Source organism: Leuciscus leuciscus (assembly GCF_965113295.1).
Source record: "Leuciscus leuciscus genome assembly, chromosome: 9".
NCBI classification, from domain to species: Eukaryota; Metazoa; Chordata; class Actinopteri; order Cypriniformes; family Leuciscidae; genus Leuciscus; species Leuciscus leuciscus.
The window spans coordinates 22,475,391-22,489,027 of NC_138733.1; the positions used below are offsets into that span (position 1 = coordinate 22,475,391).

A 13,637-nucleotide genomic window follows, 5' to 3' on the forward strand; every position below is an offset into this window, starting at 1 on the left:
ACATGTTTTTTTGTTGTTGTTGTAAAGTACGTTTTACAAATTAGTTTACATTTAGAATAGGTTTAATCTTTCAAAATTTCCCATTTATTTTAATGCGTTATTGTCTATTCTTTGCGATTATTTGTGAAATTAACAAGTAATATCAGAGTAAAAGTTATTTTTACACCATTTTTTTTTCCAGTGTAGGCAATGAATGTAAGATAACACCCTCAAAAGCAACAGTTAACGTCAAAGATTTACAAAAAAAAAAAAAAAAAATTTTTTTTTTTATTCTGTCATCATTTATTCACTCTTAAGTCGTTCAAAACCTGTATGACTCGCTCTTCTGTGGAACACAAAATAAGATATTTTGAGTGATGTTTGAATAACTGTTTTTGTCCAAATAATGAAAGTCATATTTTTTCTAAATATCTTAATGAAGGTAAGTCTAAAATTATATTATGTATTTGAAAGAAGAACTTTGAATATGCAATGATAACTCGGGTATTAGTTTTCCTTTTCATTACCCAAGTTTGTTCTCATTAGTAGCTCATTAAGTCCAAAGGCAAACTAACTCCCTCGGAAGTTAAAGTGGTAAACCCTATTTTGTTCGATTTGCTCTTGCTAATACCTCCAGTGACTATGTGAATCAGTTACTGATCCTCAATCCTGTTTGAATTACGCTTAGATAAGAATACGTCCTGGCGTATTTACGTGATTTCTTGTACAGATCTTGGAAAAGACACATTTCAGAGGTTTTACAATAACAAATTAGGTCATTCACATTGAAGGAGAGACAGAGCGAAATGAGGGGGGAAATTGCCACTCTTGACAATCCAAATGTTTAACTCATTTAGGAAGCTGCTGCTCTCCGGCCCTCCCCCTCGTCTGAACAAGACTTTCTTTGATATCTGGGGAAGATGGAGGTTGGATCCTGGACGCCGCTGCTTGGAGCAGCGAGGTCACAAGGCCCTAATGCATTTAGCATCGACTGGCCCTCTCTCGTAGCGCGTCTATTAGGCACTAATTTGATTTGTACCTATTCATTTGCAGTCCCTGCAGCAGCACCGAGTTGGCCTTCTCCATAATTGGTTCTGTCTCTATTTTTGCATCATTAGATTAAGCCCGACTCCCGGACACTTGTAGTCTGCGCTTGTCCGTCCATTTATACAGCCTAATGTAACACAAAATTCATTACTGATCACATTACTCTCAACTTTTGGCCCCACGGGCTGGCGGATGAATGTAACGTTAAGCATCTCCTGAAGCAGGAAACCCAGAGTACGGACGAAAAATGGATTGCGGCGAGAGGCTCTAAATAAGCAGCATGGTGGTGGGGGACAGGGTGCTGGAGCCTCTGATGAGCACTAGCCATTGGTTATGTCAGTCTGTGTCTTTTTCACCCAGACGTCCGGCTGCAGTTAAGAATCAGTGCCAGACATTAAGAGATCAAGCCATTCCCATTTGGGTCTTTGTTGAAGGTACCGCCTAATGTGGCAGTAAGTGCTGAGAGTAACGGCCGAATATTGGTAATTACCCTATAGTCATCCAAAGGACCCTCTTCATTTGTTGTCATGGGTCGTGTCTGGGTTGTGTCTAGATGGCGACTCTTGTTCTGTGAAAAGGCTTGCAAGATTCATGTGCACGTGTGTTTATATCTCGACTAAATTTGACAGGGTGTAAAAGAATGTTTTGAATTTGTTGATTTTAATGGACATAGTACATCTAAATAAAAAACTGAGTATTTGTGAAGGCAATGTGACCAAAAGTTAAGAAAATGTTATCGAATTGGCATCAAATTTTCAAATGTGAACATTTTGAAACACTAGTTTTTTAAAAGAAGTATCTTATTCTCACTGAGGCTGCTTTTATATGATCAAAAATACAGTAAACACATTAATATTGTGAAATATTATTACATTTTAAAATAATTGATTTTTATTTTAATGTTTTTTAAAATATAATTTATTCCTGTGATGGCATTTTCATCAGCCATTACTCCAGTCTTCAGTGTCACATGATCCTTCAGAAATCATTCTAAGAAGCTGATTTTCTGCTCAGGAAGCATTTCTTATTATCAATATTGAAAACAGTTGTACTACTTAATACATTTTGGAAACTAATACATAAAAAAAAAAAAGGGTTTAATTTTCTATTCATGTTATATATATTACTGTGTGATTTTGGTAAATAATCATTATTATGAGTAATGCTATTTTTATTTATTTATTCATTGGTCTCTAAACTCCCCAAACCCCAGTTTGAAAACCCCTGCTCTGGTATGTAAGTGCCATAACACTATTCTTAGGCTTTTCACAGAATAAAGTTTGCCATCAAGACATGACTTTTTGGCTGATGAGCGAATTATCTGATCGGTTGTAAAGCAGTGTGGGATTGAGTCGTTGAGTTGTGAGCCAGTGCATCTGCATTTGTAATACCTGACCAGCTTTCTTTGTAGCTGTGGGACGCCCCATTTAAGAAGGCAGGTTCAGCCCGGGAGCTTCTTTGAAGAGTCCAAAGCAGATGGTTCGACACTTAGCATCTCCTCACGCACAGGCACTTCTTCACAAGAGCATTGTAGCGTCAGGGGACATCTCTGACTCTTCTTCTTCTTTATCAGTCACTAACTACTTCTCCATGTTTCATTCCATCCATCCACTTCCTCCAGTCCTCGGTTTTCCCACTCTTGCCTGGCTGACCATCGATGAAATTGGGAAATTTCATTGCGAGCTGGGAATTTCTTCCCATGCAGGTATTATGGAGTGGATCCAAGACTACCTATTTACCGTAACACAAGGCTCCTAACATAACAGAATGGAATGTAAGAGAAAACTCTTGAAATCTTCTAATTAGATTTCAGCCAGCGGCATAAAGTTGCAAATTAGATTTTTCTCATTGGTGCTAACCCAACGTAAATTCCATTTAAGCAGGGGGAAGTGGACAGGGCTCAACCCTGTCAGCCGCGGCTGCCCTCCCCACACCACCGCTGCCAGTGTTTACTGAGGTTACACACAGGGATTATGTCTCTGTCATTCCTCATTACTCCAGCTGCCCCAAAAAACACATTTATATCTATTTCCCCGTTAAGCCTAGAGCACTGTGAGCACCCCCATCGGCCTTACAGAGCTCTCAGAAAGTAGTAGTGATGTAGACATGACTCTTAAAAATTTGATAATGCTAATACGTTGTCTGCCTTTAAACAAAATGCTGCAGCAAAACTTTTCTTTTACGTTTGATTTGTTTTAGATTCATTTGGTTCACTGTTTGAAAAATGATTCACTGATTCATTTTGATTCTTTGTGCACATTTCTCTTTTTTTGTGTGTGAAATATTTAGTATACTATACTGCTGTTTGTGCTTTGGTTCAGTTATTTAAATTAGTTTTAATTAAATCTAGTTTTATTACAAATTTAGTGTTTCAAGTTAAATGATTTTACCCTAACTGAGATTCCCATTGTTCCCAGTAATGTAGTCATGACTTGTAATGTACATATCAATGCTGATATGGTGTATTTGCTGCTTCGTTGATTTAGACATTTGAATGCATGCTTGTTTATTCTGAATGGCAGTGTGAAAGTTGAAAGGATTTCCCTTTATTCTCTACTGAACCAAATATATGTGTTCTTTTAAGATGATTAAGGCCGATGGGTTTTTGTGCTCTTGATGGAGATCCCACAATAGCTTCATTGTGAAGAGGATGTTAGCGACAGCTCTCAAGCACCCTCTCTTTCTTTCCTCTTCTTATTCATCTTCATCCTTGAATATTCAGTTCGACCCTCTGGGCACATCTTTACTGTCAAAGCGAAACACGTACATAGACTCTGGAAAATAGCATAAATCCACAGACAAAGACTCTCTTTCTTGACTGTAGTTGAATTGCTTTCATTTATGAATATCTAGTCACAAGCTACAGTTTCAAAGTAGCCTCCCAACACTGTCATGCACTCTAAAGCTTCATTACTGAAGCATTTACATGCCTTCCGCTTAAAACAGTCATACATGGAACCTGGTGAAAGAAAGAACACATTTACGTGAGCATAGTTTTCCCAACATAAACGGACACATACATGCTGTGACCACCACTGAGCTGACTGAACTGTGACCGGCTGAACTTATGATGATTAGAGCTTTTGTCACGAAACTAGGAACAATGCACTTACATCCGCCAGTAACACTCGTCTCTACATACTTCTCCAATGGCCAGACACTCCAGGGCGCCAAAAATCTGTCTTCCTTTCGATTGGCTGTTAGCACTCGTGAAAGAAGCAGGATGTTTGTTTTCCAACCTCTCCAAAGTCATCAAAACATTCATCACTTACTATTTTAGCCGTTGCACACTAGTTGTCATAATTTAAGTTGATAAAATTGTCAGGTTCTGTTTGAACTGGCTTTATGGTTGAGTTAATTATCTGACCAGGGATTAGTTATTAGTTGACTCTCACGCACAGAAATTAATGACGCACAGGAATGACGTCATTCAGAAAGTCTGCAAGCACTCGCGGTTTTGTTTATTTAATATTTTGGCTAATATGATTATATGTTCAGCTATTAATAGAATGTAGTATTCTCAGCTCAAACATTTTTACTGTTTTAATTAATTCCTGCTGAAGTCAGCTGATTTTCCACCCTAAATCAGTGCAGAAATGTGAATGTCTCCCTGCTGACTGACGAAGCTGATGTCTAAACAGCGGGTCTCTAAAGCTTTATGTTGAACTTAACGTAAATTTTAATGTTTGTGCTAATGCTAACACAGAATGATCCTCACCCGCTACTGTATATATCATTCATGCTAACAGAAAAATGTAGTTTTGATTGAGAATTAGGCATGAACACGAATCAAACAGGCTTTGAGTTGGTGATATACATAATATGTCATTATTCCAGGTACTGTAATGGAATATAGCAGATTATCCCTGTGTACATTGGTGTAGATCCACACTGGCTTACTGAAAAACCGCCATTGTTTGCTTACCTGGTTAATAACAGTAATATTCCCTGTTTAAATTGGACTAACTCACACAAGTATTTTTTTGCCAAATCGTTAGCTATTATCAGAAAGACCGTTCCATATCTTAATGTCATGGCTCATTTTAATGTGGCACGATAACCATCACTGGATCAACAAGACACAGCTGAAAGCACAGCAGCCCAGTCACTCGCCGTGCAAAGGACTTAGTTTGCGCTAATCAATCATCCGCCACCTATACGCAGCGCACGGACGATGGATTGCATAAACAAGCCCAGCGCTAATCTGGGTCTGCTCAATCTCCTGCCAAACCAAAGTTCCTCAGTGGAAGTGTGCTGGACCATGAAGTTGCGCTGAAAGACTGTAGCTTAGGTAGAACTGTATAGCTGCTCTGAAACGCCTGGTGCATGTGAGTTTGGTAAGTGTTCCTGCTCCAAAATACAGCCATATGTCATTTAAATCTTACTTATATTTAATCTACCCCTTTTTAAACGGCCTCTCTTCCAGCACACTCTTCCAGGGCAGGCGCGATCATAGGAATATTAGGTCCATTTCTGCATGCTGTGTTGATCTGACCTGTGGAGCTGTTGCTGAAGATAGGGCCTGCAGCTCTCAGTGATTTATACTGTGCCATTGACCCTGATGTTGAGCTCAGCTGTAGCTGACATCGTTACTTACACTCTCTGAGATGGGGAACACAAATACAGATATCTCTGTGGTTATAGCACATAGCTTTATAGAGAGAGAGAGAATAAAAAAAGAGGTCAGTTCCAGTGTTGGACTATAAAAGACAGTAGAAAGTGAGGTGGTATTAGTGCATGGCTGCATGGTGAGGTGGCCAGGAGGGGAATGAAGTGTGAAAACAGGAACACAATCATTATTTCCTCCCTTCAGCACTCACCCATTCATCCCATGGTCAGTCTCTTCAGTTCAACCAAGGGTTTGAGAGTAATGTGCAGCGACAGGGTGAAACGATGAAGAAGAGTTCCTGCATTCAGAGCCTCTCTTTCTCTCTCCGCCCCAATCCGTCAGTGACACATTGGGCCTGGATATCATTTTAGCATTTATCCCCTGCTTCTTTTTTTTTCTCTCCTTACTGTTCTTCTAGCCTACAAACTAGTTGCTAAGACAGTAAAGAAAGGGACAGAAGCTTGGACTGAGGGTAGAAACTGAAGCTTGCAGTAAATGGGCTTTTTGTGAGATTTTTTGAGACTGCACTTAACAGCTCGCTCAAGGGAGCGACAGTCAGAAAATAGCGGCTCGGAAAGAAAGAAGAGAGAAAGAAAGCGAGACAGCTGAGGGGGTGGAATGAGCACTTTTAAAAGATGTTCCAGGATGTCTAGACATGGTGTTGGTGAAACATGACGAAAGCGTCAGGCATTTGAGACCGCCACAAATGGAAGCAAGAGGCAGGTGTCGGTGAGACATGCTGCGTGTCAGGCCTGCTCTGAGCTGCGATTCCACAACTGATCCGGACTCGTAAGGCATTTACTGTGTTTAGCCTCTCAAGAGTATGAAGAAGAGTTCATTATTCAATACCACATTTACCTTCCTCTTTTCTTCTCTCCTTTCTGGCAAACTCTCCCTTCCTCTCCTTTCACATCTACACGTGTGCTGTATATATATCAGTAAAAGAGGTTGCATGAATTAGTGATAGAGGACATAATGGAGGGGTTTCTTGAAGGCGCAGTTGAAAGGCGTTACAGCGCTAACGTTCCGCACCGATATGAGATCACTGACCTGACTGCAGCACTTTCCAGGAAAGTGAAAAGAGGAGAGAGGACGTGAAGCAAGTGAGGGAGGGAGAGTGTGACTGTCACTGCCTGTGCCGCTACCTCCTTTTCACACACACACAGTGCTCTAATGGCCTCACACTTAGAAAAGCACTCACACACGCCTCTCTCAGTGCTGTGAATAAACATTTTCTCTCTTTCTTCCTCTAGAGGCGTTCCGGCATTTTCAGGTGATCGTGCGCTCAAAGAGGACAACATCATTTAGCACTATTATTTAATTGCTTAGTGATGATCTGACTAATGCAAAGCAAAATGGCAATTATGCAAAGCAGAAAATGCATTGCTGTTTATTTTCTAATGTGTTTGTGGCTGGTAGATGAAAGCTCAGATTTAAAGCGGCGTCATCCGGTGTGGTGTTGGTGAGCTTGTGCGAGCTTGAGCTTCGGGGCGAGTGAGTGAGTGAGCAATGGTGCTTTTCACTGAAAAACCAGCTGAGTGCAGGATTCCTCCTTGGGCTACAGGGCTTTAGTGAACCTCACTCCATCAGTGTGTGTGTGTGTGTGTGTGTACTGGCCCCACATCTCAAGATGCTTGGCATGGCGTACACGGCCGTCATGCTGACCGTGCCCATCAATCAAAGAGACATAAAGCAATATGGACAGCAATTAAATCAACTAATTGAATCAAAACTCAAATTAAGCCACCAGCCTGAGTGGTTTGTAATTGTAAATGGCATGAGCCTTCCATCCCACTGGCTTAAATTTGAGACCTGCGCCTTAAGCAACTATTTAACCAATTACTCTGCAAGCAGTAATAGACCTTCTTAATGCTGGCAGAATCTGAGTGATTTTGTTTGACTTGGGTTTTTATTCAGAGGCTGTGGTCTACTTGTAGCCCGTGCAATAAATTAAGAATCAGTTGTGTTTATCTTAATGGATTTTAGCCACGTTTTGGCCATTTAGCACATTTGAAAAGTTTGCTATCACTGTATACTATTCAGAACCAGTTCAAATAAACCAATTGGATTAAGTCAAGTCAAGTCAAGTCAAGTTTATTTGTATAGCGCTTTTCACAATACAGATTGCATCAAAGCAGCTTCACAGTATTAAATTAAAATAATACAACAAAGTTTGTTTCAAGAGGAATTTATTGATTGATAAAATTAAATTAAATATCCCCAAAATATCCCCAACTGAGCAAGCCAAAGGCAACAGTGGCAAGGAACCGAAAAACTCCATCAAGTGACCTAATGGTGTCCTAAAACTCCATCAGGTGCCTTAATGGAGAAAAAAAAAACCTTGGGAGAACCCAGGCTCAGTCGGGGGCCAGTTCTCCTCTGGCATTGGATAGAGGCCGGATTGTAGTTTGAACTGTAGGATTATATGAATGCCTGGCTGAAGAGATGCGACTTTAATCTAGTTTTAAACTGGGAGAGCGAGTCTGAGCAACGAACAGTATCAGGAAGACTATTCCAGAGTTTTGGAGCCAAATGTGAAAATGCTCTCCCTCCTTTGGTGGTTCTGGATATCCTAGGTATGACCAAAAGCCTTGAATTTAGTGATCTCAAAGAGCGCGATGGATTATAGGGCGATAGAAGATCCGTTAAATAGACTGGAGCTAAGCCGTTTAGGGCTTTATAAGTCAGTAGCAATACCTTGTAATTAATACGGAACTTTATAGGTAACCAATGCAGTGATGATAAAATCGGTGTTATATGATCATATTTTCTTGATCTCGTAAGAACTCTAGCGGCGGCATTTTGGACTAACTGTAGCTTGTTTATTGAGGATGCAGGACAACCAGCTAATAAAGCATTACAGTAATCCAGTCTCGAGGTCATGAATGCATGAACTAACTTTTCTGCATCAGAAACTGATAGCATATTACGTAGCTTAGCAATGTTTCTAAGGTGGAAAAAGGCTGTTTTTGTAACATAAGAAATATGATTTTCAAAAGACAGGTTGCAATCGAGTATAACACCCAGGTCTTTTACTGTAGAGGATAAAGTAACAGGACATCCTATGATGTTAAAGTTGTATTGTGGATTACAAAAGAAGTCGTTTGAAAGTCATTAGTGGTGTTGCTAAGGCAAGCGTCCCTATAAAGTGCACGCCCCAAATTTTCAGCTCGACTGCCCCTGGAAGTGTTTTCCCCTTTTTTTCCATAGAGATTCTTCATGCTAGAGTTCTAAGGCATGATACAAGCCAACCAGCTCCAAGGTGAGTCACAACATTTCAAACTTTGATTTGAAGTTTGAAAAAAACTAAAACAAAATTACATTTACTGTAATGAGGGAAATACAATCCCATAAGCACTGCAAATGCAGAAAATGCCATTCAAAAGTTTGGGGTCTATAATTTTTTTGAATAAATGAACTTAAGTTTAATTTTTTTATTTAGCTTGGATGCATTAATTTGATTAAAAGTGACATTTATAATGGCAAATCAATTTTTAATGGAAGATATTTTTAATTCAAATAAATGCTGTTTTTTAACTTTCTATTCATCAAATAATCCTGTAAAAAAAAACATATCACGGCTTACACAAAAATTTTAAGCAGCGCAACTGAGGCGGCAGTGGTTCAGTGGTTCATGTAGATTGTCTACAAACCGGAAGGTTGGTGGTTCAATCCCCGGTGCCACCTGACCAAGTGTCGAGGTGTCCTTGAGCAAGACACCTAACCCCAGCTGCTCCCGACGAGCTGGATCGCCTTGCATGGCTGACACCGCCGTCGGTGTATGAATGAGTGAGTGAATGGGTGAATGTGAGGCAATATTGTAAAGCGCTTTGGTGGCCATTGGGTCTGTGAAAGCGCTATATAAATGCAGTCCATTTACCATTTACCATAACTGTTTTCAACATTGATAATAATAATAATATGAAATGTTTCTTTAGCAGCAAATCAGCATTCTGAAGGATCATGTGACACTGAAGACTGGAGTAATGATGCTAAAAATTCAGCTTTGCCATCACAGGAATTCAATTGTAATATAAATCAACAATATTACTGTTTTAATTTAAATTTATTAATTTATTTTTGATCAATTAAAATCAGCCTTTATGAGTATAAGAGACAAAACATTACTACCCAAACTTTTGATTGGTGTATTCAAATGAAAATCAATGGAAACCAGTAAAAGTAAAAATCTAGTTTGTATTCTGTGTTTGTAGAAATAGTTTGAGCCACTGTTGTATTAGACACGGCAGACGTTAGCATCATGTGTCCGAGAACAACGTTTCCTCTCACATTTCCTAGAAACATTTTCTCTTGCTCTTCCGACTCATCCGTCACCTTCGCATTATTTCAGTGAAAGGAAAGAGTATATCCGAGAAGAAAAAATGAATCATTTAAACCTATAAGTGTATGTGTGGAGAGTCATTCACACCTCTGTGGTAATGCTACACTAGAGCCTCGTTGAGTTCGGACATTACATGCAGGAACATGAATATGCTTTCATTTCGACACGCACTAAACTCACTGTGTTCTAGTTAGAAACACGGCGGCAAAGTGACATCTGAGAGTGTGGTCGTGTTCATAAATGTGATGAATTTTTTAGGACTGTATGTTTTATCATTCATAACTCATATTGCTGTCTGTCACAGTCCTACTTTTTAGTCTACACTCACTAGATTTCTTTCTGGAAAAAAAAAATTCTTGCTGGTTGCTATGGTGTTGCTAGGCAGTTGTTAGAGTGGTCGATAGTAATGAAAAGCACTTTCTGTGAAATGATAATGAAGTGAAAGAGTTTGTTTGGTCTGTCTTACGTTTAGCCTCCAGGCCGTCTGCATGCAGAGAGAGGATGTCTGATCCCTCACACGCATCACTTTGGCCTCCACCAGTAACTCGGCTCTGGTTCTAATGAGTAAATGAGAAATGTGCCCTTGCTGGAGGATGGTATGTGCCAGGGCAGCAGAGGTTACAGTAGGTTTTCATTATATGTAATTGAAAGCACAATGGAGGCCAGCCACCTTTACCTGCACCGCTCTTGAAAGTTCATTCTGTATTACCATGAAAAATGGAGACTATCACATGTGAGCTGGGCTGAATGATTGAAGTTCTTGCCTTCCATCCTCTCTGATAGGGTCTTGTCAGTTTGGCACTGGACTTTGCTTCCAGTCCGGAAAGGGTCACTCACACACACGTGACTATTAATAGCCTAGACAGAATGAGTAAACTGGATACAGGATGAGGTCCTGTCAGAGTAATGTTGTCCCATACACACACTCACAATGCCCCTCAGCTGCCAATGCACACCTTTTTACGAGGATGACTCTCTTAATGGCAGCTTTACATTTGAGTGATAATCTCAGAGGGGCTGTGAAATAACTATCAACTGTGTGTGTGTGTGTGTGTGTGTGTGTGTGTGTGTGTGTGTGTGTGTGTGTGTGTGTGTGTGTGTGTGTGAGAGAGAGAGATAGTGATTGTGTGAGAGTGATTGTGTGTGCACCAGAATGTGTCGGTATAAATATTGTATTTATGTATTTCTTTTTGTGCGCAATGGGGAATCCAAGTTATGATTGAGTACAGACATTTATTCTTAATAATAATAATTCAGATGTATTATTATTATAGACAGTCATATTATAATTGTTGTTATAATAAAAATAATAATAATAAATTATTGTCATTGTTATTATTATTATTATCCAAATAATTTACATAGTTGTATACACATACATATATACATATTGGACCTTGATACATTTTCCGTCACACTTAATTCATTTTTCCTGGATCTCTCAATCACCGGCAGCTGTATATTGTATGAAATTCATCTATAATCTATGTATATACATAATATAGATAATAATAATATGCTGTTCTAAATATACAATAAAATACAATTCTAAATAAATGGTCATGTGACAAAGATTTATGCACAGTTTCTAAATTAAAGAGTTTGCAGATTTTCAACCAGTTTTGTTTTGCAACAATGCCCCGGTATTATGCAAATGGACAGTTTGTACTCTTTCTCGGGTTCCTGCATCCAGATATCCCCATTTTTTGTCAGCAAAAAACACATAATTGTGTGTCATCCAGCAGACTTTTGACAGCTTCATAGCTCTTTAGCATCTAAGTCTTTAGCTGAATTTTTTTTAAAGTCTGTCTTGCCAGCAGTGAATTACCCCTTTAAGGAGGCAGCACAGCTGAGTGAGGTAAGACTGACACATCTTACCCCACTCCAGGGGCAGACCTAGAAAAAATTGTATAGCGTGGCTTGAGGAATGTGAGCGGTGGCAACACCAAAGACAGCAAGCATTCAATCATCCATACTTAATCTGTACTCTATCATCTATTCTACATGTATACTATAATTAAAAACAAAATATAGCCACAAATGGCAATCATCGGGGGCCAAGGACCAATGGCCCCTTGTAAATGATTAGTAATCCAACTGAAATGTATCTTATGATGTGGTTTGATTCAAGTTGGAAAAGTCCATCTTGAATCTCCACTGAAAGTTAGGGTTTAATGAAACAGGCAACAGCAACACACAAGTGTCAAGAAGGGCAACTGAATTTCTTCTACTACTTTCTCTTACTGTTAGATTAAAAGAGAAAGAACTGTATAAAAATGTTTACCGTCGTAAGGCATGTGATCATAATAATATGTGGTTTAAGTCTGGACTCATATTCAACATTTCAATTTAGATGAATTGCATGTCATAGGATGTCACTGGACAATTTCAAATGTATGTGAAGATATCATTTGTAGCTCAAAACCTTATTTATGTGGAGCATTTATCTTAAGGACCTTTTCATTTGTATAATATATTTCTATAATCTGGGTAGCCTAACTTTATGCTTGTAGTTTAAGTGTTTGTTTCATTATTCATACCACTATAGTAAATAAGTGTGTCTTTTAATTTTTTTACAATAAATATTATCTTGAAACATACAAATATTTTTAATGGACAGCAATATATTTAACCATGTCTGACAACTTAAAAAAAAATAGTTTTATTGGGGTCTGTGAAATACAATACAATATTTCTTTATTTATAAAGCACATTTAAAGGTGCAATGCGCAACATTTCATGTTAAAAATACCTGTTTTTCTAACCCATACATGCTTAAACAATTGCCTGATGGGCTGAATGAGCCCTTCTCTGATCACTGCGATTGCCTCTATAATCCTGTACAGTAAAATAAATAAGAGGGATTCGGGACGGAATTTGAGACTGGGCGTGACGTCATGCGCGTTCACGCTCACCTGGCTATGTCTGGTTGCAGTTTCGCTTGTCGCTAGAGGGGGCATAGTTCTGCAAAACTTACATCATGTAACTTTGCTGTGGTCGAACAGGTGTAACAGTCACACATTTCTCTGGAACTCAGACTTTAAACTTTAAAAAGTTCACGCAGTGTTGCAAAACTATTTACACAAATAGGCTATATCCTTCTCAGTATGAGTTATGAAGGAAGAGAACGGCGTCGACAGTTGATGGTTTCAGCGCCGTCCTCCTCTGATTGAAAGTTAGTCCAGCTGCACTGAAGTTTCTCTCGCTGCTGCTGCTACTTGCAGGGATGCTGAGGATACTACGGGCCAGTTTTGACAGTATAGGGAGAACACCGCTGTTGTTTTTCCACCAACCCAAGAGATCCCGCTCTTCTTCCATGTCGTGGTTCATGACTGAAATAGTGCGCGAGAGCGGTAGCACATGCGCTAAACAGTTTTGTGATATAATTGATATAATGATAAAAAATAAAATAAAATTAAAAAATATATAATTTTTTTATAATTTATTTTATTTTATCATTATATCATTTATATATTATATCATTGATGTACATCCCAATGTACATTGCACATCTGCGCACGCATGTACTTTCTCTCTCGCAAACTATATATAGCCTATTTAGTTTTTCTTGGTTACAAACCCGAACCCGAGGCTGTTCATTAAACATTAACCCGAACCCGACCCGAAACCCGCACATTTTTCGGGACCCGTCGGGCTCGG

General features: G+C 39.1%; 1 protein-coding gene and 1 long non-coding RNA gene across 4 annotated transcripts in view; both read left to right on the forward strand.

Annotated features, from left to right (window-relative positions):
• bcas3 (BCAS3 microtubule associated cell migration factor) overlaps positions 1-13,637 on the forward strand; it is a 237,606-nt gene that overhangs the window by 215,785 nt on the left and 8,184 nt on the right. The window lies entirely within an intron of this gene.
• LOC309506679 lies at positions 6-9,210 on the forward strand. Its single transcript, XR_014208888.1, has 3 exons — positions 6-102; positions 138-7,712; positions 8,733-9,210. It is a non-coding gene; the product is annotated as an uncharacterized lncRNA (long non-coding RNA).